The sequence below is a fragment of the Tinamus guttatus genome, unplaced genomic scaffold, assembly GCF_059628265.1.
Source record: "Tinamus guttatus ecotype Peru unplaced genomic scaffold, ASM5962826v1 Tinamus_guttatus_pri_ptg000115l, whole genome shotgun sequence".
Lineage (NCBI taxonomy): Eukaryota > Metazoa > Chordata > Aves > Tinamiformes > Tinamidae > Tinamus > Tinamus guttatus.
The window spans coordinates 1613989-1629838 of record NW_028288649.1 but is presented as its reverse complement, the minus strand read 5'-3'; positions in this window follow the sequence as shown (position 1 = coordinate 1629838).

The window sequence follows — 15850 nt, the reverse complement described above, 5'->3', positions numbered from 1 at the left end:
CACGGCGAACCGGTGAACAAATTTTTGTACCGGCTGCGTTTGGAACAGGGTTCAATGGGTGCTAGTTGGCAAGGCATGGCACTGAAAACTGGTGGCCCTGTAGTTATTTTTGTACTAATTGCTTGAGATTGTTCGATCTGTTCAAGTACCCCATTTAAAGGGCTGGTGTGACTCTACCTGTCCTATAGTGACAAGCTGCAAAATTAAGATAACGCAAAGGCATCGCGGCCCCCTCTTGCGGAGGCTGTTTTGTTGTTTTCTGGATTCGGTCAGCGTGGAACTCGCAGGCTCGGGCGGGACGCTTGTCACCGGGGTGTACGGGTTACGGGGGTGTCCGATGATCCGGTCCTGTGAACAGAAACTCACAATTTTCATTAGTTTTATTTTAAAGGTAACAGCCTCCTGAATTGGGGTCAGATGCTCTTCCTTTGCAACATGCTTAATCATGAATGCTCCCGCCGGTTTTTCTTTAATTCGGATGTTTACCTTCTTTTTCTCCTTCCTTAAGTTTGAATCGGTTGTGAGCCACTCGTCCTGACTAGTGGCTGATCCGGAGTCGGAACTCGACTGACTGGTCACTTCCGGGCTCCGGTACTTTTTCGTTGGGCTTCGGCGTTTTTTGAAATGTCCGCTCTCATCGGTTCTCCGCCCCTCCCTCGGGCTCGCTCCAGGTCCCTCACTCGGACTTGCTCTCGACCCCTCCCTCGGGTCTTCTCTTTGTCCCTCACTCGGACTTGCTCTCGACCCCTCACTCGGGTCTTCTCTTTGTCCCTCACTCGGACTTGCTCTCGACCCCTCACTCGGACTTGCTCTCGACCCCTCACTCGGGTCTTCTCTTTGTCCCTCACTCGGACTTGCTCTCGACCCCTCACTCGGACTTGCTCTCGACCCCTCACTCGGGTCTTCTCTTTGTCCCTCACTCGGACTTGCTCTCGACCCCTCACTCGGACTTGCTCTCGACCCCTCACTCGGGTCTTCTCTTTGTCCCTCACTCGGACTTGCTCTCGACCCCTCACTCGGACTTGCTCTCGACCCCTCACTCGGGTCTTCTCTTTGTCCCTCACTCGGACTTGCTCTCGACCCCTCACTCGGGTCTTCTCTTTGTCCCTCACTCGGACTTGCTCTCGACCCCTCACTCGGACTTGCTCTCGACCCCTCACTCGGGTCTTCTCTTTGTCCCTCACTCGGACTTACTCTCGACCCCTCACTCGGGTCTTCTCTCCGCCTCTCCCTCGGACTTCCTCTCGGCCCCTCCCTCGGGCCGCCCTCAGGTGTCCGGTCACTCCCATTGGTTTCCGGTTCCGGCGCCTCACTCGCGCCGGGGGCACCCTCGCCCCGCCCTTCCCCTTGTGGCTCGGTGCCATTTTGAGGGGCATAGGGTGGTGGCCTGGCCCAGACGTCATTATGCTCTGACTTCTTTTCAATGTTCCTGGCTTCCCCGGCTAGCTCGCTCCAAACAGATTTCGGCTGTTTCTGCTCCTCTGTAAGCGGGGCGGGGCTCGGGGATGGAGGGGATGTTTCACCCTCTTGCTGACCTTTAGGCTCAGCAGAATTGCCATCATCTGGGGGGTCCAAAGTCTGCGCAGTTGTCCCGATTCCCACTTTGGACGTGGCCAATAAACAGTCTTTTACTGCTACCCAAGTCTCCTGCTCTTTCATAGCTTTCTGTAGGGCTTGTACAACTTTTCCCCAAGCCTTAAGGTTTTTCCCACAACCTGAGAACATTGTCTCCTCAGCTAATGCCATAGTACATTTGTCCCACAGTTCAGGGTGGAGAATATCCACCGGCTGGTCTATAGCCTTAATTTTCAAAAGCCTTGTAACTGCAAGAGTAAAATCTTGCAGTTTCTGTAAGGCTTGTACAACTTTTCCCCAAGCCTTAAGGTTTTTCCCACAACCTGAGAACATTGTCTCCTCAGCTAATGCCATAGTACATTTGTCCCACAGTTCAGGGTGGAGAATATCCACCGGCTGGTCTATAGCCTTAATTTTCAAAAGCCTTGTAACTGCAAGAGTAAAATCTTTTGGCTTACAATCAATCCCCCAGTACTTATGTAATTGCGATACGACCTTTATGAGGGCTTCCATCCTCCTTGTTGATTCGGTAGTGTCCCCTTCGCCGGGGTGGTCCACTTGCTCTGGCTGCTGCTCACGCTGCTCGCTCATCCAGGCGATGACGTTCCCGGGTTTCGGCACCACTTGTTGCAGTTCAAATGGCTGCAGCGACCTGGTTCAGGGACGGCACGGCGACCACCCCCAAACCACTCGGGCTATCAGCTAGTTGACAGCAATGTGGTGGACGGCAAATGGCCTTTATTGATGGGTAACAAGGTGTTATATAGCTAGGTTTACAACGTCACATCCGCCTGCTTACACCATAGACTAAACACTGTTGGCTACTAGGGGCCCTATCTTTCCGTACAGCACGATATCTTCCGGCCGCCGTTCCCTAACTATCTGCAACAAAAAACACACATTGTGTTGTATCGGCCTGATGCTTTGCTTACCTATGGGTAGGTGCAGGGAATTAGTGGCATTAGAGTAGTTTAAGAAGACTTTTTCTAGTCAACCACAATACCCAGTCCTGGAGGAAAGAAACCTGCCTCATGTTCAAATGAATCATATTCTGCAATACTAGAGAACAGTAGAGGCCACCTGGAAGAAGATATGGATGACTCTTAAAGTCTATTGTTATCAGATCTCAGAAGAATTAATATTTCTATGGTGTTTTACAGGAGATATACAAAAACACTCAAGATGTGTCTGCACTAATTCTAATGAACCTTCCTTCCCCACCCCCAAACTACCAAATATGAGATGAAAATTGCAATAAAATATTCAGAGAAATGCAGTTATCACTGAGAAAAAAATCATCTCCACATCCTGTCGTGAAAGGGATTCCTTTCAATTCTGAAAACTTCAAACATCATCCGAGAACAATATAAATAAATGTAGTGTACTCAGCCTAGTCAGCTTCTATTTATGGGATGAAACACTGACATTATTTTGGCTCAGAGCCACTCCCTATCCAGAAGAAACATGGTATTGCACACCACAAGCCAGTAACGTAATGGATCTGCTATAGGAAATAAAATTACCCAGTGTTAAATCCAGTGCTGTTTATCCATTTTATATAAGCGTGGAGAACAGAAAGCCTTTCTAGAAATAATACTTAGTCAAAATGCCTTCGGTATCACATTTTTTTCCCTACGTTTGCCTCTTGCTTTGCACATTTTTTGATAAACTTCTTGTTGTTACTCACAGGCATTTGAATAATCAAATATTATTGAACGTACTTTCTCTAAAATTGTGACCATAAATTCCCAGTTTAATCTATTATATAGTTTATTTTTGCTGCAGGAACATACATCCCTTTTATCTCTCTCCTGAGTCATACCTTTATAAATTTCCCTTTCCCTTCTTCACTCCTTCGGAGAAGCTTAACCACCCACAGGTTATGTTTTTCCTACAGAAACACCATTCCACTGCTTGTTCAGTTGTGATTGATTCTATCTAAGCAGAGATTTTTTTTTTTTTAATAAGGAGAGTTTTAGTGCCTTAAAACTTAAACATACAATGCTGAGTTCGGTTTCTTTCTCATCAAGCTGCTATCTGCACTGTTCTTCTCCGTCATCCTTTGAAGAAAGAGCTTTGTTCAGAAGGCATCCCATAGGGTGACCTGTATATTTTTCTCCCCCAGATTAATTTTTTTAATCTGTCTATCATAGACCTCTTTGGTCCCAAAGCAGCACTATCTCCCACCTCTCTTACAATCTACACGGAGCAGCCAGGCACTTTCCAGAATTTAGCTCTAGGTCACAAAGACCAAGGACCATGCAGCAAGCAACCCACGCTGCCTCCTTCATATGTCTCCTGAGGCGACACTTGCAATGACACTCTGGCAAAGTTCCTCACACAGATGTTACTTTCCTTCTAGAGTATGCAGAAGCACGTGAAGAAGAACCAACTTGTCAGTCTTAAATCAAATGGACATTTCTTCTGTCCCAAGCGCACATTACAACATATAGCTTCAGCAAAAAAAGAAAGAAAAAAAGAAGACAAAAAGAGAGAAAAAGAGCAATCTTGTGCCAATTGTTAATGATCTTAAAAGGGCAGATGGCTGATGGCTGTGGGTGCCCAGAAGCCCAAGGGAAACCTCTTTCAAAACCATTGTGTTGCTGCTACTCTAGGAGATTAGCGAGTCAGGGTGAGAATAGGCGAGGGTGCTTCACCTGGTGTATTTGGAGGTGTTTTTACAGGCTTTGGCTCTGTGTCTTTCCTTGAGAAGAAGTAAACAAGGAGAGCAAAGGCCCTGGGGCACAGATGCTGCTCCTTGTGCATGGGATGTACCCAGACCCATGGAAAATTTCTCTCTGGGAAAACCTCTCCTGCTAGATGGGTCAATACATTAAGTTTTACTCTTTATTTTGGTCATTTAATTTTGCTTATTCCAAAGTTGTTAGTTCCTGTAGTTGGAAGGATGCTGTAAATCCAATAAGCATTTCTTTGCAAGTTTACTACTCATGTGAAGTGCTGTGCTAGCAATCCTGACTGCCCTATGGGGAGCAGACACATGGCATGAGCAGTGAGAGCTTCCTCATGCTGCCCAGGCATCTTGACCCTCTTCTAGATGGAGACATCTCTAGAGCTGACAGAGGTTCATTTCCAGTGTCCATTTAATAATGGTAGACTCCAAACTTCCTTAAACACAAGAACATCTTTTTCCACAGCCCTCAACCTTAGTTTTATATTCTTTCTGTACCCAAAAAGCTTAAATCATGTTTTCAACCTTTCTTCCTCCAAATTTCCCCCATCATCCTGAATTTCACAGGAAACCAGATCTAGACTGACATCTGAATCTAGCAATGAGAGACACATTTTCTGTACTGGTTTATTTCAAAACCTGAATCCAAATACCACATCTGCAAGTGAATTCAGATTTAAATCAGATGCATGAAATAAGTCTGCCATTACAGCATGTTTCAGAGTGTTTTTGTCACCTTGTTTCAAGGAAGACCAATGTGCAAAGCAACGCCTAAGAGTCGAGTAAATGAACTATGAAGAAATAGGAACACCAAACAATGTTCTGCATAAAAGCACTCTAATGTGAGGTTAGTGCTCCGTATTTAAATGAAATTGTAGATGCAGATGGCTCTCTCAATTTTTAACTGAATGTTCACCTGTAATGTCCTTAACCACAGTTAAGTAGAGCACTTACAGTTCCTTGCTTTCCCTGAACAGTAAAACGCTCACATAACCTCTATTCTGAAGTCGTATCTGAAGTAACAGCGCATGCGTCTTCCAGCACGCTCCAAAACAGCGTCTGCGCTTTGGGTTGATCAAATAGCTCAGCAGTGCCCAGCTGTGGAAGGAGACCTTCAAAGTAGGGACAAGGCCTTCTCAAAGGGCTGCACACAATAAACATTGAGGGCATAAGCATGAAATAAACCACTGTGATTGATACAACTTTACCCTAAGGTCTACCTGAAACCACCACCCTTATTCTGGAGGAGGGAATTACTGTCCATGACCTTTTAGGGATCAAGGCTTATTCTCATGTGCTTTCCACTGCATGAGCTTGCCAGAGAAGACCACTGCCTAACAGCTCTGATGAATTGGGAACCAAGTGGTCACTTCATGTATCACGTTGCAGTATCAGGCTAACATAATATCAGCCTATCTCTCCAAGAGCTCACTATTCAGAAGGAACATCAATCTTCTTACTTAACAGGAATCTCTGAAGAAGAACTTAATGCATGGTTTCTATGGAAACAAATGACTTGCACAATCTTGGTGGACCCAAGTCTGTTCTAAATCCTAGAAGTTAAAAGTTTGGCTGTATTAGGCCTGCTGTTAGCCATCTGAGTGGACACAACATCTTCTATTTATGTCATAGCCTTAAACCTTAGCCTCACAACATCATTTCTCATACTATGTTTCTTGTGTGAAAGGCACAATATATGCTCACCCGTGCAAAGAGGAAAGAAGAGCTGTTGGATTAGCCATCAGAAACTAAATTTGGCCCAAAGAAGTCTGTGTGTTTCTTTAGTGATCTTCCATCACCATGTGCAGGGTTTTATTTAGGTGTTGTGCAACCACAGCAAATATTACAGTGAGGGTGACTGGTGTCTTTCCCCAGACTGTAGAAAATTATTTTTAGACTTTTATTCTTCTTTCTACCTCCTTTTTTAAACACTCCCCATTCCTTCAGATGGATCTGAACTTTTACTGGTTCAGCTCTCAGCTGAAGGGAAGAGGCTTGCATCCCAAATATGCAATGAATAGCACATTCCCATTTAGTTTTTGGAGTAAATCTGCTCTACAACAAGCAGTTGTGCCATTCTCCCAGGATCAGACTGTTGCCAATAACCCAGCCAGCTGCCTGCAGAAGCCTGTTGTTGCAGCCTGGAAGGTAAGGGCTTCCCCAGCCAACAGGTTTTCCCTCATGTCTCCAGCCAACACAGGACAACAGCTTTTGAAGGCCAACCTGGCACACAATTCTTCCTGAGGATGAATGTGCAGCAGAAGCAACCTGGGGAATAACAAGCTGGTGGGCTTCAGCCCTAGCAGACGATTACCACCAGCTCAGCTGCTACAGGGTGCTACAGGTCTAGCCCAGTAATGAGAGCTCACTGCAATGTGAGCTCACTGCATATTAAAATTAAATAGGCAACTGGGTTCGAAAAAGACAACCAAAGGACTTCAGCAGAAAACAGGTTGTTTTACAGTAACCTTTTCTTAGGTTATGTTTAAATTAGTGCTTACTTTAAGATACAGGCATATTATCTATCTTGTCAGCACAGTTTTGTAAGAAGGCTATAGTCACTGAGTGCTAACACATGAAGCTTTTTGATCTAAACCTTGCATCTTTTAGTAAAACCTGCAAAACCTAAAAGTTCAAGCTGCCTTGAGTATTAATGCAATATTCACTTCATTAAAAAAGCATAAGAACAGGTGACCCTTTTTAGAGCATAGCTCTGACTAGCCCAGGAACTTGTCTGAACGTGGCTCATTGTGGATGCCTAAGAAAGGCTACAAGAAGAGGTTGAACATCTGGTGAGCCACATTAATTCTTGTCAGCTGTTTAAATAGACCAATAATTAATTTCAAACATTTCTTTTTTCAAAAGAAATGAAGAAGTACATATAAATGAATGGTTAGAGATAAAGCATGCCAGTGTAACAGAAGAGAAGGTGTGCATTCACCATCCTGAAGGAAATCACAATCCTACTTGGAAAAACAGTATGCTTGAGCTTTGTACAACTAAAAAATGCTTTAAAATTAAGCCTGGACCGAGGTTCAAATAGAGTTATAATCTGTCTTTATAGATTGCTTGCCAAATAAGTGCAAAATACATATTTGAAGCTAATTGAGTCTTAAGTGCATTTTTTTTATATCTGGACCATTTTAGGATTAAAAAAAGCCTCCCCCTACTGCTGAAGCATGTTTTCTCTGGCAGTTTGAAGAGCCCAGCAAGATGGGACTGCTCACAGGCTTGCAATGATTGGCATCACAAAGTGACAGATATGCTCAGCATGATTTGACTTGGACTTCATGTAGGTTTTTCCTCCTGCTGTATCTTCAGTCCACAGTGCTCTTATGTTTAATGGTTATAGATGTGCAGCATGTTACAGCAGGTTAGAGATGGGATTCCTATCTGGAGAAAACTTTCTTTTCACAGCAGCTCCAAAAGCACTACATGCTACTGGCAGCACAAGGCTCCAGTGCTGCAAGGTGCACAAATGACTGTGAGCAGTCACTGTATCCAAAACAGAGCTCAAAGTATTTCAGTGGGAGTTGTGGGAAAGTGTAAAGGAATATTCTCACTCACACACCAAGTTCAGGAACATACCAGGAACATACAGCCTTGCTACAGGCTGTATCACAGGATCAAGGTGCTCTCGGGATAAACCCTGCATGTCTCCACTCACATCTCAGGAAGCGCTGAAGTAGATTATTTAGATGTCTTTGCTAGGTATCTGAAATTAATTGGTACGTATATCCCTTGGTTCCCAAAAAGCCCATGCACATCTCCCCATGTTCAGGGTCTTATGGTATTTACACAAGAGCTACATTTGCATGCCAAAAAAATATTCTCTCATTTTGCAATAGCGGGAAAAAAAAAAAGATGGAAATGTTGCTTTGCATTTCTAATTTCTCTGATTTGATAGGAATGCAGTGTAGCTTCAAATTAGCTGTGAAAAAAACTGAAATTATATTCCGCTTAAATTAAATGGTCCAAGCAACATTTGTTACCTGAAAACTTTAATGAGGGAATAATGAAATCACTATGCACAAACAAACCACCCTGAAATCTTTCATTAATATAAACTTACTCACAGTGACACTCCATAAGAGATGGAAAAGGAAAGCCTTGCATTTAGGTAAGAGCATCACGGTAAAGACTGACTTGTTCACCTCTTTTATTTTTTATATTTAATTTATTCTACCAATTTCTGGAATTTACAAAGCTGTGAGAAATTTTTACCCAAGAGTGGGATAAAAAGCCAAAATCTTTTCTGAAGCTGTCATTCCTCAAATGGCAAATAAGATGTTTTGAAGTTTCCAGTGTTTAAGGCTGGATGCTTCCTCTCCTTTTAGTACTACAGACTTCACCAATACCTCACCCACAGATTTGATATGGTTCTTCAGTAAAGGCTGTTTATAAAAACCATTAAAATGCTTTAAACTCTAGACAAAGTCTATATAGTAAAGACTCTCAATTGCTATAAAATCTTAGGAAATAGGTTGTTACTATGCTTCAACTCATACTTTTACATGAAATATTATTTGTGCCAAATTCATTTTCGACTGTATATGACAAAATACACTGTGTTCTTCTGATAGAAAAATATATACTAGCACTTATCCATGCTCACCTTAGATAAACAAAATCTAAAGAAAAGAAGCACTAGAGATACACATAAATAAGACATCTGATTATCTATATCATATTTAGAATATGTATTATTCCTACGTAAGGACTTACTAGAATTTTCTTCTAACTGGACTAAGATCTGACCAACTTTTAGCACATAATACTTGAAGCGTATAACATTCTATATTCCTTTTAGCTAGCTGAGAAGCTAGAATGGATAGCTGCCCCTACAAACTCCAGTGAATTCTCACACAGAATAAGAAGTGGAGAGTTTTGAGGCTTTTCCTAGCCCTGAAAGGGCTGTTTCCTTTCCAGATAATGCCTTAATGAACTGTGAACACTGGGACTCATTGCAATACTACTGAAGAGCAGATCTTTCTCCTATGAATTGGCAAGGCTGGCTAAAAAAGCAGATGGGTAAAATATAAAAATAATTATAAGGAAAGCAGTATCTTATTCCTCTGGTCTCCCACAATCTTTTTCTTGTCTCACACACACCTACACTTTTCAAATGATATGCTGAGTGCTTTATTCAGTGGGATCTAGGAGCACCAAGTGCTTCCCTTGAAACCTACCTGATAATTTGCTTTGTAGTGATCCTTCCTTCACTAACTCTTACCCTAAGGGGGTGTTTTTATTTAGGTAAGTTGCCAGGAGCAGCTAAGTTCTTCAGAGACCCTGCAAGTGTTACTGATAAAACACACTGGATGGTCTGGCAGACTGGGAGGAAAATCCTTATGACCTTGCATGAGCCTTATGGCCTTATGAGCCTCAAGGAACAAAGCAACTCTAATTGTGCCCATCTTATATAGTAAATCCTCTTCCAGACTACTTTTATGAATGTCATATTTGCTATATGGCTGACCTTTTCCTCTCCTGAGTTCCTTGACTTGGCATAGGGAAAAGTAAAATCCAGCTTTTGGAGGCAGGAGATGCAGTAGTTCTGTGATAATATATGCTGTGGAAATGCAGCACAGGCACTCTTTTCAGGTCCATGATTATGGGATTAGATCAGGACAATGCCTGGCAGATCAGTGCAATGGGATGGTAGAATCAGAGGCTGAGAGAAACTGGTGCAAACAGGCACACACCTTAAGTTATTCATATTAAAAAAAAGAGCATCAGAGAAAATTAGACCCTTGCAGAAGCACTCAGAAGTCAACATGCACAAACACATCCTTGCATGTGCTACTTTATCATACCTGATGGATACTTTATCATACCTTTTGGGAGACTCCCCAGTTGTGTAATCCCATTTTATTATAAAATACAATGCCATGCAGTTTATTAATAAATCCTAACTATGTGTACATCCTGCAAATATATGCATACTTCACTTTCTCTTTCCTGGCAGCTCAAGCTGTTCTCATTTTTTAATGCAAATGCTTTATATTGCTGGCCAATGACTCTTAGTCTGCTTTTTAAAGAAAAGGAGATGTGAAATGTCTTATCTGTCTGTGTCCACATAATTACTTTGAATCTAGTGGCCAATCTTAACCAAGGAGGAGATGTCTCAAAGCCAATGAATCCATGTGGGTAGGTGGAAATGGCTTGTGTTTGGGAAAGGAGAGAGGCAGCAGAGCATGTCCAGTGGAAGAGAGGGGAGCACAGCCCAGCTGCTCATCTGGAGCTCAGGTGGAGCATCCTGCTGCCAACACTTGCATGACTCTGCCAAGACACACAGGAGAAAGTGCAGGAGACAAGAGATACAAATCTATAGGAAATTAGGATTTCCTGGATCTGTTACTAAAGACGTGCTTAGGTTGTAGTGAGGTAATCATTATGCTGTTGTAACAGGAAGAATCAAAAGGCATGCAAAGCTTTCTGAAGCCTTTGATTTTTACAGCTGTTTAAATCTGAGTAATTCATTTCTATTTTCCACAAACTAGGTATTTTAATATGCGTAATCTCATCCATGGGCTTCACCAGAGTTGGCTACTCTTCAGCTATCAGTCACAGACTTCTCTTTTAACTTTCTCTCTGGAAGTAGGTATTATCTCAGGAAAAGTATTTATGAGCATTAGAGGGCTGAAAGCTGTCCAGCAGAAATACAACATTTGCAAAACTTGCTAGTTGAAGGAAGAGAGAAATAATAATAAGCTGATTTCCAATTCCTTGCTTTCTTCCCCGACCCCCTCCCCTACTTGCAGAGAGTGAAAAAGATCAGATGAGAGGTCTAGAATTTTAAAAATCCTACATACGGCCCCCTGCCAAAAGTAGCACTGCTTAGTGTTATCCTAACATACATGCTCTTCATGTCACTGATCCAGCCCTGCATGCCTCTGAGGTAAGTCATGTACTCAAAAGCTTACATTGCAGCTTTACTAGCCTAGTTACTGAGGAAGTCATTGTATATAATGCAGGTAGTATGCATATATATATATACTGTGTATGACGAACAGCCTGTTCTTGTCACAGAATCGTCAGATAATTCAAAATGGAAGGGATAATTTCCAGAGGTCATGTCGACGAACCTCCTGCTCAAAGCAGGGTAACCTATAGGGATCAGATCAGGTTGCTCAGGGCTTTATCCAATCTGGTCCTGAAAGCCCCCATGGATGGAGATGGCATAACCTCTCTGTCAATCCACTCCAATGTTTGGCAATTACCTTTCCTGCAGGACTTGTGTCCATCCCCTGCAGCTTCTCCTCATCTGGACTTCACCTTATCACTCATGAACCAGGACAGGGACCCTGCTTCTGATATTAATTTCTTGGCAGCCCACTTTCAATCTTGGACTCAGCATACCCATGGGATGTGCCATGGAGATCTGCTAAATGAGGTACAAGCCAGTAACCTGCCTAGCTCCCTACTACTCTCAACCACATCTTCCTAGTGAGGGTAAAAGTAGGCATGCCATCAGGAAAAAAAAAAAAAAAAAAAGTTCCCTGTCTTGGCTAGGTAACTTGAATTCTAGTACAATATGTTGACGAATGATTTCTGATCTTCCCCATGCATATCTTACCTATTTATGTGGTACCACACAGCAAACACCCCTCTGCACTGAAACCCAACACAACGAGAGCTGACAGTCATCTGGCAGAAGAGCTGTCCTACGCGGCCACTTCCTAGGCATGTTATCAGAGCTTTCCTGCACCATTTCACAAAGTTTGAGAAGTATAAAATGGAGAAACTGCTTTTTAAAAATATTTATATTCTCAATCAGATTGAGAAAGTGAAGTCAGCCTATTACAGCTCAAAATTGGATATATTTACCTCCTTATATCTCCCTGTAGGACTAAAACAGTTGTTTCTTGCTAATGAAATTGCTGAGATTTTGCATTTTTTAATATATACACACACACACTGAACTAAACAGAAAAGCAGTAAAGAAAACATGATGACCCAAGAAAGATTTGTGATTTTTGAGACAACTGTTTTTCAGGTCTCTGATTTAGATTTTGTTTATTTTCCCCCAGAAAGATTTGGCCTCCTTCATTAAATTATAACAAGTATCTTGAATTTGAGAATCAAAATCTTAAACACCCTCAGTCTGTTGTATACCTTGAAAACCTTGGTCTTCATGTAAAAAGCGTCTGTTAGCTCATGTTGTTTGAGCTTTGTTTTAACCCTCCAATTAGTTTGTATTGTCCTGGGAGGCATAAGTCAGGATGTCACTGTTAATGCAAACGTTCCTAATCTAGCTGCCTCAAGTTACCTCATTAAGAGAGTATATAGACATGAAAAACTGGCCAGCTATCCCTGTTGTTTAACAGCTACCTTTCCTGTTAAAGCCAAAGGTTGTTTGTTACCAACAGAGCTCTGGAAGAGTTTTTAAAAATTGAGATTTTATTGTCATGTTTTAAGGCCACAAGAACTCTGGGATATATTTAAGCAAACAAGCATTACATCAACATTCAAGAAAAAAATGACACGTTTAACTGCCAATCCTAACCCTTCATACTTCTGGACTTGATTTAATCATCTGAGCCAATAGTTTCAGGGCCAAATTAAATGACAAAGGGGACAGAAGGGCCCATCACTGCTTCTTTAAAAAGAACAAATTGTCCCAACCTGTCACAGTAAATCAGGAGCAAGCCTTTAGATCTAGAAAGATAGCCATAAAGATCAAATGGGGATGAAGGCAGAGGAGAATTAATATATATTTAATCCCAGGCACTCTCTTGTGACAAGACCTTTAAAATTTGATTGCTAAAGTTATTTGAGGTAGTGTTAGAGATAAAATGAAGGAGTAGACTTTAAAGACTACCATGACTCTGCCTCCTGTCCTGGAGTCTTAGTGCAAAGGCCAAGCAATGGTCATGGGACCAGTGGCTGTACTGCCTCTTCTCTGTCTTGGCAAGCAGCAAAGATGGAAGACATCAATACAGTCTCAGGATACTGATAAGGGCAACACCGTGGCAGCCCTGCAGCCAGCAAGACTCTGCCTGCACCTGCGTGCTCCTTTCCTCCATCACCTCACTTGATGCCATCGATCATCAGTGATCCAGAAACTTAAAGGGGCTGTGCAAGAGAAAGAAATTCAAGAAGGAGAAAGTAGAGTAAATGCTGTCACTGTTACTGGTGCAATATTTAGGTCACTGCTTTAGGATGTAGGCATGGTGACTTCCGACATCCTCGCTCTTAGGGCTGCTTTCTCCTGGCTCTCAGAGGTTCCCTTGTCTGGGGGACACATAGGCTGGATGTCTCAGATCTCTCTGTCCTTCCTGCTAGTTTTTTTGCAAACCACTTTTCTACTTTTTCTCCAGTTAGTCCATCTTAATGTTCACAGGAAATGCCAGTCCTATTAACAAATAACAATACAAAGACTGATGTCAATGTTAGGAAAACTACTTCTATGCCCATGAACAGTAACCTCAGCAGCTCACCGAACAAGAGTTTTGTAATTATCATTCAAACAAGATGAGTTGAAATTAAAAGCAGAGCACAAATCCACAGTGTGTCATATTTATGTAAATAGCAGAATAAAATAATCATCAGCAATTCCTAGAGGTGAGGAGGAGTGGGGTAGCTGGGGGCTTCAAGCGCTGGCATGACATCTAGAAACCTCACAACCAGAAGCAGTGAAGATCAAAGTGCCATGAGGAGGATAGATTTGGATTCTCCAATCGCTTCATATTTTATTGAACATGATATTTCTCCTTTAATGTTTCTGAGTATTGGAGGCGAAGTCCCCCTGATCTAAAGGTTAAAGGAACTGACAACCAGAAAACTCAGTTGCTGAGAGACAGAGCTTCTGAGATGTAAGTGCTGGAACTGCCAAAAACGAATGGGCTGAGCAAGGGCTAGGACTTGACTAACACCATTTGGAGCACCGACAGTTCAGATATTTAAAAGAGCAAGTCTCTGGAGCTCTCTTGCTCATTTATCCCCACTTATCTATTATGCAGCTTCTTGGATAACTTCTTTCAGGATTTTTTTTTTCCCTTTCTCCATTCAATGTAGTTTCCTCATTGCAGCCCCCCACATGCAACAGACACACAGTGGGAACTGAATATCAATGATTCAAATGCTTCAGGGCTATCTTTACCAGGCTGGGGGTGGCATCATAGCCTTCTTTCCACATTTGCAAAAACTTTAAGCAGAAATGTGCACTTAGATTTTGTGAAGATTTATTCTGCCTGAATAGAAACCATGTTGTCTTCTGATAAAGTCAAATTGAACAACTGTGTGCCCTCTGCATGCCACACACAATGTTTAGTGTTGGGGACTCTTTCTCAACACCACACACAATTTTCTTGCCCTCCCTTTACCTCTTCAGTTGCCTTTTGGATAGTGCTTCTCTTACTCACTCTACCACAGCAGAGCTGCAGCCTCACCCACTAAAGAGTCAAGAGGAGAATTCACTGTTCTCATTTGACACTCTGTAGAAGTTTGCTTTGGCAGAAGTGCACACGGATGCTTATGTCCTACCTCTGTTTTTTGCAGAAATTAAACACCTTTTTCTTCTGTGCAAGCAAACTTAAACAATACTAGTCTTCTGGATTTATGGATGAGGGAACAAGAGCAAAGTATGGTTTCAGAAGCCAAACACACTGACCGCATGCCCTGGAGCTTGCTCAAAAAGTCAATTCAGTCACATATTGTTTCCCAGGAGTCCTGCTACTCCTGCCAATTCTGTTATCCTGCTTCTGAGCCTCAGTAAAGAATTGACTAAATTGACATGTGTAAAAACATGCAGTAATGCAATTTAGCTCTGGAAACTCTATGGACAATTTGCACATTTTCCAAATTAAGTTACCATCATTTAACATCTAGTTACTTACATCCTCAAGGGAAAGTTTTTATTAGCATAGAGTGATGGTATTTATGTTTTAAAGGCTAAAAAATAAATGACCCAACTAATAGTTCATAAAATGATCTTCCCAGTTTGCCTTGAATGATACTGCAAAAATAATATAATAGAAAAAGCCTTATAGGACTGTGATCAAACATGATGCATGATGAAACATGAGGGCTAGGGAACCTCATTTTCCTGCATGCACACATTGTTCAGTCCCTTGGGATTTCATACTATACAAAGACATAAGTATTTTTCTGCAGAATTAAACAGAGCAACTAAATAGCTATTCTGCTAATGCACTATAGAAAAAATACTGTTTGAAACGATCATTTCATAGAGACATCTAGTCTACCCCTATTCCACAATCTGCTTTACTTACCTTATACATGCTATGAATGAACAGTTCCCTCTACAAAAGTCTAGGTTGCTATAGGGGCACTGACACATCTCAGTCAGGCTTTAAAGCACCTTTACATATAGTGTTTCTCTTTGCAGGATTGTAAAGTGAAGTAATGAAGACCCAAACCACTTCCCTTTTCAACCTTCTGTTAGGGAACAGCAACTACAGAGTGGTTTAACAAAACAAGAGCAACCAAAAGTACTAACACATGGTCTGACAGTCTCATCTGCAGAAAAGCTTTGGTTACTTCTAAGGTCTCAGTATAAAGAAATTACTCTCCAGTGTCTAGGACTTCAGAGAAAGTCTACTGAATTGCACTGAGCAGTAG